Consider the following 15895-nt stretch of genomic DNA (forward strand, 5'->3'; position numbering starts at 1 on the left):
TTAAAGACTGTTGCATTGATAATCATCGTATTTATTATACTGAATATAATATGTATTGATTAAAAACCACACGTGATCCACAACATTATATTTAAAAAGGTCCCCTGTTTCATTTTAATCCTAATTATTTGTAAATACACGTAAATATCCTTCACTTAAAGAAATAAAGCAGGTGTTATCTGAAATGAAAGGTGTATTTTAAGATCATAAACAGTTGATTATATTTTATTTGACAGTGTATTGTTACTCTCAAACTTGTCATGAGTCCAGAGAAACGACCTGTGTGCAGCTTTATATCCACAGATATCATCTATATCAGGATATCCTCTCAACATATACACAGATTTATTAAGACATCACAGACTCAGTGCAGTGCTGATTTGGACGTTGTTTGGAGAAGAAATGACTACTCGTCACTAGTTGCATTAAAGGAAAAGTAGAATGCATTTCTACTCTTCACAGCATCAGAATTCAAGAAAAAACTAATCAAATAAAACTAAATTCTACCACAAAACCCAGAAAAATGAAGGTCAGAATGCTGGAGCAGCATGGCAGCATCACCTAGCTAAAGCATTGAGCTGTGGAGAAGCTTTCAAATGTGAACCGTTCAGTGTCCACAGCTGATTTGGGCAGACGTGGAGGAGCAGAGGTGAGAGCGAGGTATACGGCAGAGTTATCAATTATCCACAGCGCAGTGGCACTCTGGCTTCCTCCAGATCTGGTGTTAAATTAAGTTGTCAGCGCTGTCTCTCTGATTTCCCTCATCACGCGAGCAGACGGTGATGGCGCGTGACGGCCGCTCGCTGGAGCTCCTCGCCGGCTGCCGCCCTGCATCTCGCCTGCAATTCATCAGCCTCTGAGCGCACACCGGCCCAGGCTCGCTCCACGCCAGCACACGCCAGCACACGCCGGCACACGCCGCGCTGCACCGGAGCCAGCCAGCCCCGCTAAGCACCGTGGCAGAGGGAAAACACAGCAACCGTATCACCTTCCAAAAAATACAAACCCACCGCTGCAGAGGACGGAGAGCAGCGGACTTTTGCCCCCACGTTTGGGGGCAAAAGAACTTGAACTTGAGGGCTGTTTGTGTTATGTTGGTGCAAAAACAAATAAAAAGAGAAGAAATGAGTGCAGAGGTGAAAAAGTGTTGATCACAGTGGGAGGACGTGGTCTTCAGAGTGAAGCCTTTGGCCGCGATCTCCTGTCGGGGCACGGCCTCCGCTGAGGGCAGGGAATGTGGGGCAGTGAGCGGGGAGAGGTTTGGCACACGAGCACCAGACACCAGCTCCATCCAGCTCCATCCAGCTCCATCAGGCACACACTGAGCTGAAGGGCACGGCAACATTCACGGGATTCACCAGCGGAGCCGCAGAGGAGGGAGGAGACAGAGGAAGGACGAGCAGGTGACAGAAATAATGGATAAGTGTAAAGCGGCGGGGAGCTAAGCTCTCAGTGTTTAAGTATTTATTTGTGATGAATAGTAATGACGGCACAATTTTACAAAGCACTTGTTTAAACTGGAGAGAGGGAGAGAGGGAGGGACGAGGACTCGCCGCTGTAACCTTCCTACACGGTTCACTCTCATCTGACCCACTTTACAACTTCACTGAAACACTGTCACCCTTCATCAGGGATTCAACATTATTTCTAACGTGGGCTGTAAAGTTCACCTTTGGCTACATTTGAAATCGTACCACTGAGGATCCAGCAGAGGGCGCTCAAGAGCGACGTGTACAAACTGACTTTCAATCGATTGCACTGTAGTTCAAATCTGTCAGAGCTTCCTCCTGTTGTCAGTCATTTCCTGTTCACACAGTGTTGAGTAGTGAATGCTATGCTAGCAGCAATGTTAACACGTTAACAACCATCAAACATGTTAATACAGTTACAGGGAGAGTCAAGTCAACTTTGTTTCTAGAGCACATTTAAAAAACTAACAAGGTTCAACAACGTGCTTTACAGAGTTCAACATATAAGCTATAAAACATCAAATCAATAAAAAACAGAAAATGGTCAAATATAGAAACAAGTGTCCTGGTTGACTATTCTCGTTCCATAGTTAAGCAGCACCTACACAAAGGCCTGATCGCCCCAGGGGTTTAGTCTGGATTCTGTCTCATCTAAAAACATGAAGAAGAAAAAGACGAGAGGAGAGACGGTGCTTTAAAAACTGACAATGAAAGAAAAAAATAATGAAGGGAGGAGCAACACAGGTGTGAGATTGTCTCTTTTCTTGAGTGGCGGCGATCAATAAAAGGTTTTAAGTACAGACAAACCGATGAATCAGTCGTGTGTGTGTCTGTGTGTGTGTGTTTCCGTTTATGTCGTTTAGAGCCGCAACTAACGATTATTTTCATAATCGATTCATTTGTCGATTATTTTCTTGATGAATAAAATAAATAAAATAAAATGTCAGAAAACCTTAAATGTTGATCGGTGTTCATCAAACCAAATGTCTTGTTTTGTCCACAAAGCAAAATGTTTGTTCTCCAGAGCAAAGAAACGAACATTGAAGAAGCTTAAACAAATGTTGTTTGAATCATGAAAAAAGCTTTGAACCGATGAATCGATGATCAAAATAGTTGTCCATTAATGTAGTCATCGATTATTGTTTCAGCTCTAATGTCGTTCAAACCTAAAGGCGATGAAAAGGTCTGTGCATGACTCTGTAAGTCATGTGACATGAGAGGGATTAAACGGATTAAACTGGTTAAAAAAACAGCTGATTCACACAGACCGTCAGTGGTTTCAAAAACTGACCGCCATTTCAAAAAAAGCAACATTGCTATGCCTTGCAGTTACATATATTAACCACTAGATGGTACATTACATACAGCGTATTTGGTTAGGAAACGGTTTTACGCTCAAGGTCCTGAAGTGTGTGATTGTTGGACTCATGCAAACACTGGTGAGCAGAGGGACACCAGACCCTGCCCGTCCTCGTCCTCGTCCTCGTCCTCTCTGCATTTAAAAACCAGTGGCATGGTCCAGCTCCATCGCTGAATAAAACATTAAAACACCATTCTGAGATATTAACCTACTTATTATTAAAAAAACTGTGTGATTTATGTTGATTTGGTTGGCTTTCAATGCTGCCCAGCTGTCACCGCCGAGCGTGTAACCTAAATTATCACTGCAGTTAAGGGAATAAGTGTTCCTTTAACACTTCAAACGCCTCCTCATAACTGCTCCAACTCGGAGTTGTTGTTTTGTTTTAATTTCTCCCTCTCTCCACTTCTTAAGTTCAGTAATTATTCAATCTGGGTGATAATGAGCGCCTGCTTGACCTTGCAGATGAAGAATTTTCCCTTTTATGTGGATGCTTCATCTTTTCCAGGCTAATTTAAGAAAACAGTGCTTAATCTTCCACCAAAAGCAGCAAAACACCGGGCGCTCAGATCCGCCGCGCCGCAGTGGGAGGACCCCTAACGTTAATAAGCAGCACCGGGGCCTCGGTGCAGAACTGGCAGCGGGTCGGTCGGCCGTGGATCAAACAGTCGTAACCTCCTGTTCCAAAGATAAGCTGCAATCAGAGCGGCGGGGGCTCTTTAACAGGGAGAGTGTTTGTGTGGAAAAGAGGCAGAACAGACGGGGGAAGTGAGCATGAAAAGGGAGAAGATGGCAGCCTGCTCATCGCTGACGTGCCTGAACGGAACCTGGAGGAGGGGGGAGAGAGGGGGCGCGGTCTCAGCCCGATCTGAGCCCCGGCGCTTAATTGGGCACTCAAATGTGACCAGGTACCTCCCCAACATCCACTCTGAGGCAACACATGGCAAAGTGCGGGAGCGGAGAGGAGGCGTGTGGAGAGAGGAAATGGAGCAGAGGGTTTAGCACCTCCTGTGGCCAAGTGTTTTTATCTCCCTCTGGGTTTTTGAGTCGGGCCGCGGACAGCGTGAGTGATCGTGTGTTTGGTCTCTCGCTGTGTCCACGATGATGGAGCAAAATTAACATGAGCCGATGTGATCCTCAGTATCAGTCAGTCAGTCAGTATCAACCACCAACCACCGCCATTCATCCATTTTAGACAGAAAACTATTAGAATGTGGGATTTTTCACATTCTGAAATGTGAATATTTTCTGATTTCTTTGCTCCATAAAACAAAGAAATCATTCAAACTCAATCATTTTGTGTTCGTGGACAAAAACAAGAGCAGGTTTGACAAACACTGATCATTATAGAGAAAATAAAGGACAGATTCATTGATTATGAAAAGAAGTTAGTATCAGTTCAATACTGGTCAAATATCTAAATCCAACTCATGTTTCATGTTAATACGATTGATTCTAAATAGGAACGACTGATCATTTTCTTGTAATTTTAAATCATTTTCAGGTTATAAACATATTTAAATCACAAAGATTTCTTGCATGTGTTGGGTCATCACTGCAGAATGTCATCATAACACATTTTTATCTTCATCTTATCACTGATTTGAATATTGCACTTGATCTTATTGTGATTCCAATTGCAGCTTTAATAAGTTTATGCTGTTCCATGTCATCATTATTATTATTATTATTATTATTATTGTTATTATTACTGCAGACAGAAACGAGTGAACAGGCTTCCACAGTCAAACAGCTGTCGACTGATTCTGGACGATGTCGCTCTTTACAAATAAGTTTGGCTGATTTGACTTTTTTCCACCATCTGATAAAATAAGATAATTTGTTGTGACAATAATTCTTAAATATTTGTTGTTTTTTTCCAAAATCTAAAATGATTCAGTTTGAATGATTTTATGTTTTATGGAGCAAATAAAGCAGAAAATATTCACATTTAAGAAGCTGAAGAAAAAAAAAAAGACAATGGATGACAATACAAACAGGTTTGAGTGACAGCAGCGTTTATCAAGTGTTTGTCAGTTTTCATAATAATCTGCTAATTCAATAATAATGAGCTGCTGCTATCATGTTAAATCAGATAATGTACAGTGACTGTTGGACTGATGTCACAGCTGGCAGACAGTCAGGGCTGTGATATCATTATCAGACACAAACAGTGCTGCGTTCACTGGCGACTGAATATTTATCTGTCAGTGTTACACGCGTTATTTCATGTCAGTGCAGAAAAAGAAGAACCATCTGCTCTGTGAGTGGATATAAAACATTCACACGTGATTATTTCACCACAAAACAAACTGCAGCTTCCATTTAAACAGGCAAACACTTCAAATGTGTGATATGGGAGCAAATTTAGAGAGGCTTTTTTTCCCAGTTCATCAAAGCCTCCGCCGGCTAATCCTTTTCTTATATAAATAGCTCTTTTGGTGGAGAGGGGAGCAGCCGCACAGAGCTCTAACCCTTCTGTCCCTGAAGCTACAGCCAGGATAAGCTGTGTGTTGGATTGGCACGCGGCGCTGCCTGCTCGCGGCCTGCTGCTGCGCTGGACGCCAGTACAGATGGAGGGCAGAGCCGGGCAGTGCCAGCTTGTCAGTCGGATTAAAACGACTCATTTATTCACTGAAGTATCGTGCAAAGCGACCGGGCCAGAGCGGGGTGAGGCGAAAGGGGGAGAGGAGGGCGAGACGGGGGCAGCGTGGATGTGAGAGAGGGTCCTCTCCTCTCTGGCCTCCCTCCCTCCCTCCCTCCCTCCCTCCCTCCTCATCCCTCTCTCCTGCCTTTTTGCCGGTTACTTATCTTTCCGCGGCTGCCAGAAGCCATTACGGCGGTGTGCGGAAGGCGGCCGGCAGGGTGGCATCTCCCAGTGCCCGGTGACAGATTGCTGCTCGGCTCTGGCGGCCGAGGAGGCGAGGGGAGGAACGTGATTGGCTCTGGTGGTCAGGAAGTGGGCAGCGAGGGCTGGAGGAGGAGGAGGAGGGCAGAGAGTCGGGGAGAGGATGACAAGACCTGGCTGTGTGACCTTTAGTATCGAGCGAGTTACTTAGAGGGGCCCGGGCCTCGCCTTTAAGAGCATGCTTGGCAGTGGTGGCCGCTGCGTTGGGTGCGGGCAGAACACGGACGACAGGCCAAGGAGGAGTGACCTCCACGCCGTCTTCTCTGGTCGACCGAGCCCTGCCTGACCTGGAGGGACCTCAGCGAGGAGAAGGAAAGGACGAGTGGCACTTTGTCACCTCCTCAACCTCAGAGCTGCTGCCAGCATCAATCTCACAGTGTTCAAAGTCAGGAAGCCTTCAGGGGAAAGATGTCGCACTTTGACCCAGGAGAAGAAACCAGAGCAGAGACCCGGCTTTAATCTACTGAACGAGACCCGGCTTTAATCTACTGAACGAGACCCGGCTTTAATCTACTGAACGAGACCCGGCTTTAATCTACTGAACGAGACCCGGCTTTAATCTACTGAACGAAACCCGGCTTTAATTACATTACATTACATGTCAATTAGCAGACGCTTTTATCCAAAGCGACTTACAATGGAATTGAGTACAATCAGCCAGGAGTGGAGTGGAACTTGCGACCATTGTGACCATGATGTCTTTCGCACACAGGGTCCTGGTCTGAACCACTGAGCCACTTTAATCTTCAGTGAAACACTAAAAATGTAAACAGAAGAGTGAACAACACAAAGGTTATACAGAATGACGTCGCCATAGAAACAGCCCAACAGAATAAAGATATCACAACTATCCGTTATCTACAGATACTGACATCAGAGTGACGCTGTCACTTTAGACCATTTAAACTATAACACAGTTCACTTTTACAGTCTTCTGATGAAACTCACGTCTGTGTTTAAATTAGAGCTTGTGATGATGATGAGGAGGAGGAGGAGGAGGAGGAGGTTATCACCAAAGAAATAAAAAGAATGTGGTGGAGGTCAAATCAATGTTGCCACTTTCTAAAGATCCTTTATAATTTATAATTTACAGGTGATTACTGGTTACAAGGAGGCAGCAGCTTATTCAGTCGACTGTTTCTGTCATTAATCAGAATCAATCATCTTCACAATAATACAATTTAAAGCCAATATTGGCCGATACTGACATCGTGCTGATAACATGGTGCATCCGTACTGTAAAACCTGCTTTGACAAAGTTTAGTTTTTTGTTTACATATACACATTATTTATATTATTCTGCTATAATTTATCAGACGTGGGATTAAAAAGAATAATATTAAAAACTTTTTTAAATGTTTTAAATGATGTGGTTGTTGAATTGCTGATTGTGTGACTGATTTGATGTTGATTTTTATGACTTCAACATTGTATTAAATTTATGTTGCGAGCAGGAAAAGTTGTGTCTGTGTCGTCTGTCCGTCTGTGCGTCTGTGTGTCTGTGTGTCCGTCTGTGCGTCTGTGTGTCTGTCTGTCCGTCTGTACTCTGTGTGTCTGTCTGTCCGTCTGTGCGTCTGCCTGTCTGTGTGTCAGTGTGTCTGTCTGTGCGTCTGTGCGTCTGCCTGTCTGTGTGTCAGTGTGTCTGTCTGTGCGTCTGTGTGTCAGTGTGTCTGTCTGCCTGTCTGTGTGTCTGTGCGTCTGCCTGTCTGCCTGTCTGTGTGTCAGTGCCGGACACCCTTGAAGAAGAGATTCTTTGTTTTACTGGTGGTTAAATAAAGGAGAAATGTGACGGAGCTCCATTGTGGATGAGTTCATGTTCGTGTGTATGAAGTGAACTTTACACTAGTTTGTTTTTCCAGTGTGAACAGAAGTCATAACAGTTTAAAGACAACAGTCTTCTGTCTCACAATGACACTGACTCAGGTCACTGTCAGGCCAAGGCTCTGTGTGTGTGTGTGTGTGTGTGTGTGTGTCAGGAGGAGGAGGAGGAGGAGGAGGAGGAGGAGGAGGAGGTGAGGCTTGGAAGGGTTTTATCGGGTATAATTACTCCCGATAGCTGTAATTTACAGGTTGACAGCAGGGAGAAATGGGTGAGATTCACACTTGTGCGGGTCAGCATCTGTCGCAGTACTGCGCGGCGCTCACTGCCCGGCCGGTCGGTCGGCGAGCGGGAGGAAACGGTAAACAACAAACGCCGTGTGACAGATTAGCAGCGCGGGCTAAAGGACCTTCCACTGACACATCATTTCTCTCACTCCGCGAGTTTGTTTTGGCGGCAGCTGTCACCAATAAAATGGAAAAGCGGGAGACGGAGGGAGGAGGAGGAGGAGGAGGAGGAGGGTGGAGGCAGCAGCGGAGGTGGCTTTTGTTCCAGATCCAGAGAGGTGGATGATGGGAGGAGGAAGAGGAGGAGGAGGAGGAGGAGATAGGAGGAATGACCTGTTTGAAAAGTCTGGCCTGACTTTTTAATGGAGTATTAGCAGGAAAAGGAGGGCTGCTGTAATTACCTCCCCCATTACCTTCTCTCTTTTTAGGTCTGCACGACAAATGGCCCGTGTCCACATGAAGCGGTAATTTTAGTTCAGTTTGCATCAGCCTGTGTGGTACAGTCAGCAGCACACCGTGATTCTACAGGGTAAGCACTATCGTGATGTGTGAACACATTAGTCACCAACACTGCAGACTCAAACACACACTCCTCCTCCTCCTCCTCCTCGTCCTCGTCCTCGTGCTCCTCGTCCTCGTCCTCCTCTCAGGTGCTTTTCTCCTACTCCTGAAGCCTCACAGCTCAGCTGATGCCAGGTCACACTGTTGATCTGGCCTTCACCTCGTCCACTCCACACACAACCTGGCAAACTGACTCTTCCTTGACCTCCAGCTTTAGAGGACGCCGGCTCATTCACCTGGACACACGAGTCAAAGTCACGTCGTCTTTCGCTCTTTTACACTAAAACCTTTTCCTGCTTGTTTGTGGAGATGATCCACAATATGTGATAGACTTAATACAAATACCAGAGCAGCAACTCACCATTATTATCATACTTATTATTAATGTGTCCATTATTATCTCCATTAGTTACGTCAGCGCAGCAAACCTGGGAATGATGACGTTCAAAAACGTCTTGTTTTTGTCCACAAACACAAACTGATTTTGTTGTTTTTATGGAGCAAAAAGCGAAGAAAACATTCACATTTAAGAAGCTAAACTAAAACCAAATACACCATGAAAGTAAGACGAGATCCACACCAGAGGTGAGAATCACAGGGAAACGGTAAGAATCTCACCATACGATGATTCATGACATGACAATCGTAGAACGATACATAACGATATAACGTGGATGGAGCAGCTCTCCACCATCATCTGTGAGGAGACATGAAGCAGTGACGCCCCGCGGGTTTTAAATCACCCACACCTACTTTTTATCATGTCATTCATTTGATTTCTTTTGACCTCTTTATTTATCTTTACATCTATTTTTCTCAGACTTTTCATAGATTTCTTTAAACAATTGTCTATGGATTCAAACGTCTAATTCCTTCCACGCTGTAACGTGTTTTCAGGCGTTTCTCTTCCTTGAATCTGCCGTTGTGTATGAAAGGTGATCTATAAATAAAAGTGCATTGCTTTGCATTTGCAGATAAATGCATGTGTTTTACAGCGTTCTGCTGAATGTGAGCTCCTCCTTTAAATGAAATGTATTTCTAACATTAAAGTAAAGTAAAGTAAGAAAGCAGAGAGTGTAAACGTACACAGACTCATGTGTTCATGAGTCACACTGCAGGTACAGCTCAGTTATCTGTGCTCTGACCTCTAACCTACAGTGGTTTCAGGTCACAGTGAACACTACAGAGGCCAAACTTGGACATATGGAGTGAAATGAGCAGTGAAGGTGAGTGTTGGTGTAGCTCCGGCCCTGTCCTGTTTCATATGTGACGGGACACTGGCTGCCGGTGACTCTGCGTGCCAACCGTCCTAAGCTAACACTTCCTCACACATGTGCCATATGGGCGGCGCAGCCTCGTTCCATTAGCGGGGCCCGGGCGGGTCGGGGACCCCGGGCCCTCCTGGCCGTCCTCTGGCACTGCCACAGGGCAAAGTCCTGCCCACTGCCAGCTGCTGCCCACACCAGGTCAGAGGAAGCAACAGCCGCCGCCTAACCACCGCGAGTCACACACACACACAAGAGAATGAGCTCGTAATGTCTTCATCTGCTTAATCTGAGATTAAGAGAGAGAAGAAAGAGGGACAGAAGAAGAGAGAGATAAAGAGATATGGATGGATAGGTATAGAGATAGATATATAGATTTACCGACACAGAAGAGAGATAGACAATGATAGAGAAAGATGAATGTAGAGATAAACTGGTAGAAATAGATACAGCAGTATAGATATAATTAGTGCTATAACTTCCAGAAGAGTGTAATAAGCAGAGTTTCTCCCCAAAATGACAGAAATAAGGACAATAATAGGGATAAAAACCAGCTGCAGCTGTGAGAAATCTCTGAAAACAGACAAAACCTTCATCACAGACTTAATACAGTTAATACAGTTACCAAAGAGCACTGCTGGTCCAAACTTTAACAGCAGATTTACAGCAGATTTCAAACATCCAAACTGTACAAAAACATCTGCTACAGCTAAAAAATCAGAAAGCCTAATAAATGACTCTGATGGTTCCTGAGGACGCGGGAGCTGACGATGATGATGATGACGATGATGACGATAATGAGCTGAGTCACAGTAAAAACACCACTGCAAAAACCTAGTTTGAAAACAGGGCCAATCAACATTAATGTGGAAAGTCGAGAACCAACTAACGAGTATCTGTCGATTCTTTTCTCGATTCATCATGTGGTTCATAAAATATATAATATAAAATATCAGAAAACCTTAAAAACTGTTGAAATGATGATGTTCTCAAACGTCTTGTTTTTGTCCACAAACACAAAATGATTCCTTTGTTTTATGGAGCAAAGGAAGCAGAAAATATTCACATTAAAGAAGCTGAAAAATCACACAAACTGTGTGTTGTTACCAGTGTTTTCTACCAGCTACACAGGGCTGCAAACATTCAGTGATTACTAAATGTATTTGCTGATTTCAGCTGATTATCATTTAATTGGTAGATTAAAATGCTGCTCTTTTCATCCAAGAATTAAAACCAGTTTGTGATTTTTCAGCTTCTTAAATGTGAATATTTTTCTGGGAGAAAGAAATCATTCAAACTGAATCATTTTTGGTTTGTGGACAAAAACAAAGACATTATAGAACGTCCTCATTTTCAGGTTTGACAAACACTGATCAATATTTTCTTACATTTTATGAACCACATTATTACTGGATACTGAAAACAAGCGTCAGTTTCAGGCCTTTTACTAACAAACCTGATACTACATCATTTAAACATGTGTGAGTTCAAAGTAGTTGAACTATAAAAGATCCCAAACCCACTGAAGTGATCCATGAAAACTAACATGACCTGACCCTGGTCTGCTTTACCAGGACCCAGACTTTCACCTCATGTAGATTATTTGTGAATTAGGCTGAGTGTTGGTGTCACAGGCATGCAGTGTGTGTGCGTGTGTGTGTGTGTGTGTGTGTGTGTGTGTGTGTGTGCGTGTGTGTGTGTGTGCGTGTGTGTGAGGGCACCTTCCCTAAAGACGAGCAGAGGAAAGTAGGAGAAGGGCAGACGGAGGCAGGAGACACATGGGAATGTCAGCGTGAGCCTCGGCAGCCTGTACCTGCCACACGACCCGGGGCCTTTTTTAATTAATCATCACACGGGATGAATAATTCAGCCATTATCGCCGGGAATAAATAGAGAGGCAGGTTTTTTCCTCCTGAGTTCCACCCAATCAGTTTCCATGTTTCCCTTAATAAGCCCAGAGTTTAGGGCCTGGCCTCAGGTAAACACAGCGCGCAGGTGAGTGGCAGGATCTGGTTACATTATACAAATAGTCCCTTGATTCAACAGGAAGTTAGAGTTGACAAATGTTATTAAGAAATGTGATCACAGCAGGTGATTCCTGACAGGAAATCAAATCTGTAATCTGGATCTGGATAAAAAGGCCCATTTACGGTTCGTACTTTCCAGACAGACAGAGCAATATCACCGGAGATGGTGGGGGCAGTATAGAGTCAATATAGTCCAAACAGTGATGAAACCTGAAGGAGATTTTCTTGGATTTGCTTGTGTAAACGTTGCCTTTCACACGTATAAAAGCTACAGAACGTTGCAAACACTTGACTCTGATTTCACGATATCAGAGTCACTGAAAATTGATTGTAATCGTATCACGACTCAAGGAAACTGAATTTTTATGGAATCCTGAAATTCTGGAATATTCACAGCTCTAATGGGAACATACTCAGTCAATCACCTGTCCATCATAAATAAGAAAATCACATTTATCTCAGACAGGAAGTGGCTGACAGAAAGACAAACTTACAAAATAAAGCCACACTGATGAAAACAAAACTTCACGTCATCGTCATGAATCAGAAAACCAGGCTAATCGTCGTTCAGCTATAAAAGCAGATATTTAATATACTAAATTGAACACAATGATAAAACACAGAGTCTGATATAAAAACACTGTGAGTCAGAGTCACTTCTGTCCTGTCAGGACTATAAAAGCGTGTGAAATTGTTTGTTAGCAGCAGCAAGAGACATTATTTACTACAAAACTGGACCTGACACTGACACACACACACACACACACCAGTTATTACTACACAGTACACACAACAACAACAACAAGTGTGGTCAACTGTGACAGACAATTCCAGACCTGCAAACCTGAGCTTCGTGTCACAGAAAACCAGTTTATCTGCTTCAGACCAACAGTCAACAACATGATAAACTGACAAACAACAACAACAACAACAACAACAACAGCTCAGCTGCTAACACCACACACACACACACATAACTCAGCTTAACCCACGTTTAAATCCAAAGGTTAAAATTTGTGTAACAAGTTATTAAAATGTGACGAGAAATTAAAATATGTAGCTCCATAAATGGATGGAAAAACAAAGTCAAACTAATACTAACATGAAAAAACCAGCACACAGACAAACAAACCCTGAAAACTCAGAGAATCTAAATAAAGTCCAACTTCTATTAACACTTGTGTTATTAATCCAAACCAACTTTAGCAGCTAATTGAACACAGCTAGCGCCGTTAGCACACGTTAGCACACACATTAGCACAGGTAGCTCTTACCTTGTTAGTTAATGTGATGGTTTTTTCTCTGTGTTTGTTCTGATGAAAACGGAAACACTGACGCTTTTATGCTTCAAGTAGAGTTTGAAGTTGAGTTCGTTGGTGAAAAGTTAATTTACAAAACAGAAGAAAAAAACACGCGAACACAGAGAACACAGTGACGACGACACTTTAAATTAGTCCGCCATTTTCCTTTGTGTCACTCACACCTCTCACGCTTGTCGGCGCATTACCGCCACCTGCTGGACAGGAGTACAGGTGTGGAGCTCTAGTTCAGCAGAGGAAAAACCGATGTGATCTACAATTGTTCTATTTTTATATTCTGCATTTATAGATGTGCATATGGATGTTTATCATTTATAATCTGATGAAGAATTATATGATAAGAATCTTATATTATAATTTTGTTTAATATTTTTAAGTATTTAATTATTTAGTATTTAATACTGAAATACTGAATAAGTCCAGTGAACTCATGCGTCACATCCTCACATGAGACAAGCAACACTTAGGTCAGCATTTATTTGAATATACTGTGTTTATTTTATTTTATTAAAAAAACAAAAAGCAGACAGTGTTGACTTTTTGAGGAGTGAATGGCGGTGTTTTATCTCGTGCTCTGCAGTGAAGACAGTTCACAGTGTTCCCTCTGATCCTGACCTTGACGTTGACCTTCACCAGGTGACTGAACCTCCCTGAGGTCAGTGCTCAGGCTCCTGCTGATGTCACTGATGTGATATCAATACTTTGTCGCCGACTGTCGCTGAATCCCCACACATCTCAGAGAAAGGCCTGTTAGACGCCTGTCACGATCTATAAACAGAGACTTCTCACCCCAAGGACAGCAGGGAGGGGGGAGGAGGAAGCAGAGGAGCACTGATTGAGAGCAACACCTGTCAGGTGAGGCTTTCGCAGTTGACGGCGCAGAAGGAGTTTCAGGTCGACTGCTATGACTGCTAATCTCTGACGCGGCGACCCGCCGGGTTCCTCTCGTCTCCTGAGGGGGAAGGAAGAGCCACGCAGGAACCTGAACACAGCAGAGCTGCAGTGACGTCTCCCCCAACAGAAGCTAAACCACACTGATATGCTCTAAATACATTTCATTATCATCATCATGATTATATCACTAATTGTGTGTAGTGGGTAATGTGCTGCAGCAGCGGCGGCAGCGGCGGCAGCAGCAGCAGCAGCGGCATCGGCGGCAGCCTCCTCCCGGGAGCCGTCTGAGAGACTGAATGATTAAAACATGTACGATGAACCATGCATCAAAACGTCCCCGCGGGCTTCCTCACACAGAAACATGTGACGTCTCCACTGACACTGAGACACAGAGAGAGAGGCTGAGCTCTGCAGAGAGCTGAGAACCTGCAGGCAATAACAAGACAGCAGCAGGAGATTAGAGATGCTGCGGATTGACCTCAGCTGACCCCATACATATCCACACACCCACACTACATCACCTGTATACCTTCACACACACACACACACACTCTGCAGGGTAAATAATTCCACCAGCACATGGTAAACAAAGTGAAGCTGAGCTTCACATCGTCTCCGGCCTCCGTCTTCTCGTGTGCATGTGTGTGTGTGTGTGTGTGTGTGTGACAGGAGAGGATAAAGTTTTTGTGACAGCGTTTGATGAATGTTTAATCCAACATTCATACATGGCAGGAGTGGGACCGGGTCCCCAGTCAGAACCCAGCAAATACACACAGCAGGTGTGTGAAATATTCATTGACGACACGCTTCATTAACAATGGAACATACCACGTTCACTTATTCATCGCCATTATCGAGACAAAAGACAGGAAAATGGGAGATTAAAACGTGGCGGGCGCGTTATTCCGTATTTGTCTGGCAGATTTGTAACGATTTGTTTTGTGACAAATAAGACTGCCTGTTGAAATCCAGCTGTCGCCTCAGCCAGCGGAGCTTTTCCACTCTAACTAATCACTGTCTGCCTGCAGGACGCAGCCGCGCTGCAGCAGTCTGACCTTTGACCTGTCCAGGAGCGTCCACTGACTCACCACATAAAGCATCCTGATATATTTCTGAGCCGTCAGCTGTGGACGGGACACTTTTCATATCTTTAATTGATGATCGGTGGAGAATGATGAACGATGAGAGAGCTGGAGGATGAAATGAGTGATGTGGACAGTTTTCCTCTGAGGAGGGAAGAAGTTTGTGTTGAGTAAAAGCAGTTTAAACACAGACACACTGATTATAACAACAATCCCCATGATGAGACCATTTAAAGTTTCATGACGGTAAAAACACAATCACTGCTCCTTAGAAAATAAAAGTATGGTTTTAATTCAAAATTTTACAAAGAAACAGTGTGGTTTAAGTAAATGGTGTAAATAAATGTCTTTTGATTACTGTTGTCATTAAATTCTCTCTAGTTCAATTAACCTTTACTATCAATGCATGTCAATGGAAATACAGGTTATTTTTGTCATTTATTGTGATTCACATTAACAGTAACAGTTAAAAACATAAATGGAATGATTCAAATTCATTTAATTACAACTAATTTACAGTCAAGTCAGCACAATCCAGTTGATTTCATGATTGACTGAAATTCCAGATGTGAGTTTAATGAAGTGTATTGATCAGAATGTATTTGACATTTTGAGTGAATATTTACTATTCAATAGTAAATTCACCTACGTGCTATGCTGTGAGCGCCCCCTGCTGCAGAGAACCAGTCTGAGACACTGAGGCTCACTCTCAGTGAAAACATGGCTCCAAAAAAACGGATTTTAGCCACTTAAAAAAAGACTTAGCTGATAAAATCTACGTCAGTTTAAGTCTACGATAACTACGTCACATGTTCACGTCTTTATCTCACAGGAAACTGCAGTTTGTAAACCACTCACTCTCCCACACCAAAGCCCATAGAGAAAATCAGGGATTTTAGCTGCG

General features: G+C 43.5%; 1 long non-coding RNA gene across 2 annotated transcripts in view; it reads right to left on the reverse strand.

Annotated features, from left to right (window-relative positions):
* Nucleotides 1–13157, reverse strand: part of LOC131446714 (uncharacterized) — a 48707-nt gene extending 35550 nt beyond the window's left edge. For both annotated transcript variants that reach the window (XR_009233958.1, XR_009233957.1), the window contains exon 1: nucleotides 12971–13157. This is a non-coding gene — a long non-coding RNA (uncharacterized LOC131446714). The remainder of the gene's footprint in view (nucleotides 1–12970) is intronic.
* Between the last annotated feature and the right edge of the window lie 2738 nt (nucleotides 13158–15895).

The sequence above is a fragment of the Solea solea genome, chromosome 19 (assembly GCF_958295425.1).
Source record: "Solea solea chromosome 19, fSolSol10.1, whole genome shotgun sequence".
Taxonomy (NCBI): domain Eukaryota; kingdom Metazoa; phylum Chordata; class Actinopteri; order Pleuronectiformes; family Soleidae; genus Solea; species Solea solea.